Source organism: Varanus komodoensis, unplaced genomic scaffold (assembly GCF_004798865.1).
Source record: "Varanus komodoensis strain SLA01 unplaced genomic scaffold, ASM479886v1 scaffold90, whole genome shotgun sequence".
NCBI lineage: Eukaryota > Metazoa > Chordata > Lepidosauria > Squamata > Varanidae > Varanus > Varanus komodoensis.
The window spans coordinates 1,929,896-1,937,894 of NW_025336599.1; positions in this window are offsets into that span (position 1 = coordinate 1,929,896).

Genomic DNA, 7,999 nt, shown 5'->3' on the forward strand with positions numbered 1-7,999 from the left:
GGCCCCAGGACAGAGCCCTGGGGGCCGATCCTGTTTAATCTTTTCATTAACGACATGGAAGAAGGGGTGAACAGTCTGCTGATCAAATTCGCAGACGACACTAAAACTGGAGCAGTGGCCACAACTGAGGAGCAGGTACTCCGGATCCGAAAGGATCTGGACAGGCTATGGAAGTGGGCAGGAGACAACAGGATGGCGTTCAATGTGGATAAGTGCAAGGTCTTCCACCTGGGGCATAGGAATAGCTGTTATAAGTACAGGTTAGGTGACAAGTGGCTGGAGAGCAGCGCTTGTGAAAGGGACCTCGGGGTGCTGGTTGACTGCAGGCTGAACATGAGTCAGATGTGATGTGGTGGTCAAGAGGGGGAATGCCACCCTTGGTTGCATAGCCAGAAGTGTGGCTTCTAGATCAAGAGAGGTATTGCAACCACTCTGTACGACTCTGGTGCACCCGCAACTGAAGTATTGTGCTCAGTTTTGGGCCCCTCATTACAGAAAGGATATAGCCAGGTAGGAGTCAGTGCAGCGTAGGGCCACAAGGTTGGTGGCCGGTTTGCAGGGGATGCCGTATGAGGCGAGACTGAGGGAACTGGGTCTCTTCAGCCTGGAGAGGAGGAGACTCAGAGGGGATCTGTTGGCGACATACAGGTATGTGAGGGGGTGTCACATGGAGATGGGTAGAGACCTGTTCTCCCCTGCAGAGGAAGGCAGGGCACGCTTCAATGGAGCAAAGCTCAGGGAGCCAAGGTTCCATTTGGATGCCAGGAAGCACTTCCTGACAGTTAGGACCCCGAAGGTGTGGAATGGGCTTCCACGGGAGGTCGTTGAGGCCCCATTAGTGTGGGTGTTCAAGGATTGGCTGGACATGCACATGGTGGGCATGTCGTGAGCGGAGCCAGCTGGTGCTGGAGGTCAGACTAGATGGCCCAGGAGGCCCCTTCTGACTTGCTCTGTTTCTACATTTCTATGATTCAGACATAAATGGGCATCAAATATTATGGAGCAAGGGTGTACCTGATGTGGGCACACAAGTCTTGTGTTCCTATGTCCCATGGCAAACTCAACTAAGTCAGACCAGAGCAAGGGACCTGCTGGATTAGGCCAATATTTCCCTCTTGGGCCACCATCCTGTGGCCAGTTAGATGTTTCTGGGAAGCCCACAAGTAGAGCAGAAAGGAAACACAGCTGCCCCTCTGTTCTTCCTTCCCTAGCTAGAACTAGTATTCGGGGAGATATGGTTTTGCAAGTCCCACTTAGGTGAGTATTTGGGGAGAGGGGGCATCACTGACAAGCTAAGACCAGAGCCAATGTTTCTCGTGTTGGCCCCCGCTCATCACAGCCAGGAGCCTGAAACCTAAGACTGATGCCCAAAGAGACACACCCCACGACGCATGGGGTGTGCACACACAGTATGCTCCCACACTCCACTTTGGTCTTTCAGGGCCAAATCCAGATGGGGATGGTGTCATTTCTTGAACCAGCAAAGACACCACATTGTCCTAGTCTGCATTGCCTGATGAGCCTCTCTGTTTTGCTAGAGGAATCCGACTTTCAGAACACCCATAGAAGAGGACCACTGAACATTCACTGTGCATTTGCAACATACACCCCACTACACACACGGCGGGGGGGAGAGAGAGAGAGAGAGAGAGAATACGGAAATTGATTTTCCATCACCCATCTTTCACAAGTTCCAAGAACACAGACCCAAAAATGGGGAAGTTTTTACATTTAGCACATTCATAGCACAGCTCACCGTTCTCAGAATTTACATTATTAATCACATAATAAGGAATGGAAGAGCAGGACAATGAAAGAAAGCTAGACCAAAACTGTAAAAGCTGGGCAGTGAAGAGAGCTGTCAGGAGGAGAACTGCTGCATTCAGTGCTAACTTCAGCAACCTGGTGAACTAAGAGGAAGGCAAACAAGAGGGTCTGGGAACAAAGCAAGCCAGAGCTGTTTCTAGAAGCAAAAATGACAAAGCTGAGGCTGGTGTACTTTGGGCACATCATGAGAAAGCAAGAGTTCCTGGAGCAGACAATCCTGCTGGAGCAAGTTGAAGGCAGAAGAAGAAGGGAAAGACCAAGTGCGAGATAGATCAATTCCATAAAGGAAGCCTCTGCCTTGAGTTTAGGAGCAGAGCCGGTCTGCCAAGCACAGGCTACTTTGGAGGGCATTCATTCCAAATAGTCTGACAGCATGTAACTGCGGTAACAAAACAAATAATCAGGGCATTCCATAGCTGACTGCATTCACATGATGCTTTTTTGCCCCAAGTGTACCATGTACTGTGGGTCAGCAAAAGGTACGTATATTCATTGGCCTGTCCCACCATATTTCAGTAAAGTTTGCCCTCAAACAAGAACACAGCCTGCCGCTTTAGCAACGTTAGAGTGCGCTACAGGAGGGACACTATGAAATGTACAGATGTAAACCGCAGGGGTTTTGAACTTTCTGCTGAAAGATGGTGCAGTCCCACATTTGTGGTTTTTAAGTAGAGTCAAGTAGTTGCATCCATGTGCCTTTTCTTCCTGATGTTCCAAAAGACAGAGTAGAACAGAGTATTAGAAATGGTCCTGTGAGACTCCACGCTGCCAGGGAGCTTTTTTAACTCAAAGAAAGGTGAGATAAAATATATAATATAGTAAAATATGACATGGGGTGCTAAGGTAAGACTGGACTGCATATGTTATATTGTGTGTTGCTATCACTGCAAAGGCAAGTTCTTTGTAGCAAGTATTTAACATAAGCAGTTATTGTAACAAAGCCTTGTCTTGAGAACGTAAGACAAGACACGTAGGATCAGGCACAGCATCCACCATTCTGTTCATGCAGTGGCGAACCGGATACCGCAAGGAGGATATGAATGGAACAGCACCCTCGTGCCCAACTTCCCCAGCAACATGGGTGCACAGACACCCTGCTTCCAATATTATTAGTCAATTCCAATAGACATGGGTCACAACAGTGATGCCAGGATGGCTGAGCAGTCTAAGGCACTGTGCTCAGGCCGCAGTCTCCCCTGGAGACGTGGGTTGAAATCCCACTTCTGACAGACTGTATGTTAAATGTTATATTCCATTTCTTATGACTATAGCTGGCTGGAGTCGGGGGTCAGACTGGAAGGCCCAGGGGGCCCCTTCTGACTTGCTCTGCTTCCATGTTTCTAGAGTATGACCTTATGCCCAATTAGGCTGCAACCCTATTCACACTGCCCTGGAAGTAAGTTCCTCTGAACACAAGGCGGGTCGCTCCTGCGTAGACACACTCAGGATTGTACTGCCAGGAACACCCAAGCATGACCGATAGCCCTGGGAACACCTAATGTTGCACAGGATCTGGCTATTAACATGAAGCATTTCCAAAAGCCTCGGCAATTCCAATCAACAGGATACCCCCCTAATCCAACTGAGACAACGGGGGTGAGCCTGCAGGCTCTGGGGTTCACGCCCATCCAACGCAGGAATACCGGGGAGATCTTTGCCTCCTTCATTCTCCCACACTGCATTGTGGCTGCACAGCTGTGTTCAACTGTCTAGCACAGAGTCCAACAGGGAGAGAGGAGGAAACCGGGGTGGCTTCAGGGCACCTCCTAACCTCCAGAGACTAGCCCACACAGCTGTCTATCCCTGGCAGTGCGGGGAAGACACGGAGCTCTGCTCCTCATCTCCAAGATCTGCATTCTTTCCCTGACCCAGAGGTGGAAATCTAACATAACCTCTTGCTCCCCCAGAAATTGCCTAGGGGCCACAGGACCACATGCCCCATATCTGGTTGGGGCATGCTACGAGTTGTGGAACTTTTCTTCTTCCCAAACTTGCATAGGATTGTGCTGTTTGTCCACAAAACAGTGAACACGTGGTAAGCTCCGTGGGCAGGAACTGTGTAAGTTTGCTTAACTGATGAATGTGAGTGGCAATAATATTATTGCAACATTGCAAAAATGATGGTTTCTCTAAGGCAGGGACAGGCAACATGATTGGATACCTTTCTCGGGGTGTGCCACAGTGTCCTATGCCTCTCACATTTTTTAAAAATTTAAAACTTTTGTAGACTGTCCCATTAGTGAAGTCTCAATACAGTTTAACAATACAAAATACAAGAAATGAAAAAAAAAATATTATTAAAACACAGCATCCTAAAATTTAGCGATAATAAAACCCCAATTAAAACAGTTAGGTCTGAAAACATTGGGAAAATAAAAAGATTTTGGTCTGGTGCCAAAAAGAATAAAGTGACGGTGCCAGGCGAACCTCTCTGGGGAGTCCATTCCACAATGGGGAACCACTGCAGAGAAGGCCCTTGCCCTGTTGCGCAGTAGGTTTCTGCTATTCTTTTCACCCATGCTGAAAAGAATGGCTGCAAGTGCATGCTTTCGCACCATGGAGAGCTGATCCTGTGCTGGCCCATGACTTGTCCTTTGCCATGGCTCCCAGGACAGCCATTTTCCACACATGCAGAAATTGCTACATGTGCTCAAAGTCCCAGAAGGCTAGTTCACCCAACCCCAAGGAGATCTATTTCATTCCAGGGCATTTTGTTCATAGCTCACACTGCCACCTGATGCACCATGTAAACAGCTGTGCCCGAACACCACTCACAGTACACACACACAGTGTTAGTCCCCAGTAAACCAGGCATTTATGATTACACAATAAGGCTGCATTCCTGCACACACCGAACTGAGTGTAAGCACTGTGAATTTAAGGAGAATTTCTCTTAAGTAGCTGTGCATAGGATTATTCCATAAAATGGATATTGGTTCTGGAAGATGGCCCTCCTGAATGAGATATCTTATTGTCAAACTAACAACTATTTGTTTTCTTTTCAACAGTCAAACAGTGTTTAGCACTTACCATAACATACAGTATTTACCATAACATACAGTATACAGTATTTTGTAACACCTCTGGTCAGGATCCAGCCCAATGCGCACTTCCCCCCTCCCCTCATGGTTGCAGTGTAAGAAATCAATGGGGCCTGACCATCTTTCACTTGGCTGGTTCATACCCTTTGTATATGTGAGACATTTCACTGGAACTGGGGAATGGATCAAAATGTAGACCTCATGGCCTCCCAATCCAGCCTGACTTATTCACTTGGTACTTTTTCCTATAATCACCCCATAGATTTTGGTACCATTTATGAATTCTAGAGAACTGATAAGCTTCCTTGCTCTTTTGTGACATTTTTGTTGGACCTAATAAAAGCATCCACAAGTTGCAGGTTTTGGAATTAAAAATTATGTGACAAGCCAAATCCCTTACATGTTTGAATCCACTTTTTAAAAGGTCAAAATGTGTGTCAAACATGTTTCAGCAGCTGTGAGAAGAACCCCTGTCTAGAAAGAACACTCCTCAGAGGTTGCTTCTACAAGATACTCTTCTTTTTGTGAGTGCACGGACACACGCGAATGCAAATATGCATCATTTGTCACACAACAAAACCCATGTTTCCCTGCCAAACAAGTGCACCTGGGTTAAATTGTAATCTGTAGTTTATATAGAATCATTTCAGGCTCTAATGTGAATATATTTAGAAAAATGGCTGAGAAGTACATAGAGCAAGATGAAAAATGGCCCACTGTAATAACATTTATTGAAGGTCTGTACTTGCAGGGATATGGTTTCTAGGGGAAAGCTGCACCAACAGTTGCATACCACTTATAAAATTTCTTCTGAGACTAACCTTTTTTTAGCGCTCTGGCTGCATTTTAAGATAAAACTGTTCCTCACCTGTGCACACAGGCACAAAGAAGCCAAAACTCTTTCACACATACATTTTAGCTATGTCTTCTCCTGAGTTTTACATATTTAGGCATTTGGAAACCAGATATTGATGTATTGGTGCACAAGATCTGTACTATGCGCTTGATTCAGATAGCAAAACTTCAATTAAGATATGGTTACAGGGCATTTCATATATGGTTTGTTTGTTTCCGCAGTTTGTGGTCCTACACTGAGCATGCAATTGCCAGCCCTCGGTTCAGATCCTCCACTGTGTTTACCTTTGTTTTCTTCCTAACACAAACGGAATCAGTCCTCCAGAGGTGCTGCATGTTACAGCTTCCAAAAACCTGACCTCTCACAAACCAGTATGTAAACATGGCAGTTTAAAAGTAACCTTCCCCTCGCGTAACCCGGAGTTGTATGTTTGAAGCACAGGCATGGCTCCAATCCCAAACAAAACCAAGCCCCACTTTCAAGTCCTACTGCCTGCGCTGAAACATCCCAAAGGGCCAAGGATGCGCAGCTTCGACAAGCTCATGCCGTGCCGCCACAACTTGGTCCTTGGCCGCCAACTTGAGCTGGCGTCACACACACCACCACAAAAGCGCAGAGCCTTCTAGGAAACGCAAAGGGTTCGGGGTGGGACTACGCCGCAGACCCGGGAGAGACGTGGAATGCGCGGCAAGCCCCGCTTTCCAGGGCAGAGCCCGAAGCGCCGGGACGCGGCCCGGGTGGAGGCGCGGGGCAGCGCGGCCGAGACGCGCGGCGCGTCCGGAGGCCGCCGCTTTGCTCTGCCCGTCCCAAGGCGCCCTCGCGCAAGAGCGCGGGCTGCCCGGCGGCGCGGCCCACCCACGCCGCCGGGGAAGAGCCAAAGGACGGCCCCGGCGCCCCCGTCCTCGGCAAGGCACCCGGCCACGCTGCCCGGGCGCCCCTCTGCACCTGCTGGGCGGGGGCGCGCTGGCGGCGGGAGCGCAGCGCAGCGCCTCGCAGCCGGCCTGCCATTGGCCAACGGCCCTGGCCCCGCCTTCCTCGGAGGGAAACGCGGCGGCGGCCGCCCCGCGACCTCTGCCCCCGGCGCGAGCCCCGAGCAGCCGGGGAGGCGTCACTCACCATGCAGCGCCGCGCGGGGCCCCGGGGAGTCCTCGCCGTGCCTCCGCCGCGCGCAGGTCTCGCTCGCTCGCTCGCTCCGCGGAGGAAGTGACAAAGTTGGCGCCCCTCGCCGCCCGCCGCAGCCGAGCCGAGCTTCGGGCGCTTTGCCGCGACGGGGCGGCGGCGGGCGAGCCCGCTCCCTCGGGTCCTCGGAGGGAGGCAAACTCCCGCTTCGCCTGACGGAAGGAGCGCGCGCGCCCCTCCTCCTCCTCCTCCAAATAAAAGCCGGACAGGCGAGTTGGCGCGCGTGTCGCGCGACGCGTGGGCGCCCCCCGAGCGCGCGGGCAGGCGCGCGCGCCCACGGCGTCCTCGGAAGGAAGGGGCGCGGTGGCGGAGCGCGGCAGCCGCGGAGCTCGCGTCCTGGGCGCGCAAGCGCGGTCGCCCCCTCCGAGCCCCCTTTCGAGGGGGTGCGCGCGCGCGCGCGCCCGGGGGAGGGCCGCCGGGGGCGACTGCGGCCTGGGGCGCCGATCCGGGCGGCGGGCGGGCGGGCGCGGAGCAGGAGCGCCGTCCGGTGCCGCGGGAGGAGGAAAGGCGTGACCCGCGCCGCCCGCCCGCTCGCCCGCCGCCCGGCCGGCCCGCTCCCTGTCCCGAGCAGGCGAAGCGAGCCGGGCTGGACCGTCACCCGACTGGCTTTCTCCCCCTGCTGCTCCGCCGCCCCAGTCCTGCAGCGGGCAGCCGCGCCTCCTGCAGCCGGCGGCGTCCTGCGCGGGCAGCGACCGATCCCGGGGCCGGAACGGGAGCGGCTCCCCGCTCGGTCTGTGGCCCCGCGAGCCGGGCGCGGGCAGACAAGCCGCGCCGCTCCCTCCGACCGGCGCTCCGAGCGGCTCGGCGAGGGAGGTGACCTTCACGCGGGGACGAGGAGCGCGTGCGGAGGCGGCCGCGGCTTCGGGCAGGCGGAACGGCGGCAGCGCGGCGCGAGGGTCCGCACCGCCCGCCCCCCGCCCGCCGGCCGGCGGAGGGAGGCAGCGCGCAGCCCGCGGGGAGCCTTCCGCGGGCGTGGGCGTCACGGAGGCCGGTGGGCTTCACTCGCGGGGGAGTCCGGCTGCTGGGCGGCAGGCGGCACGCCGCTCGCTTCTATGTGTTCCCTCGCCCTTCAGCGCTCTTGAACGACCAACTTTCC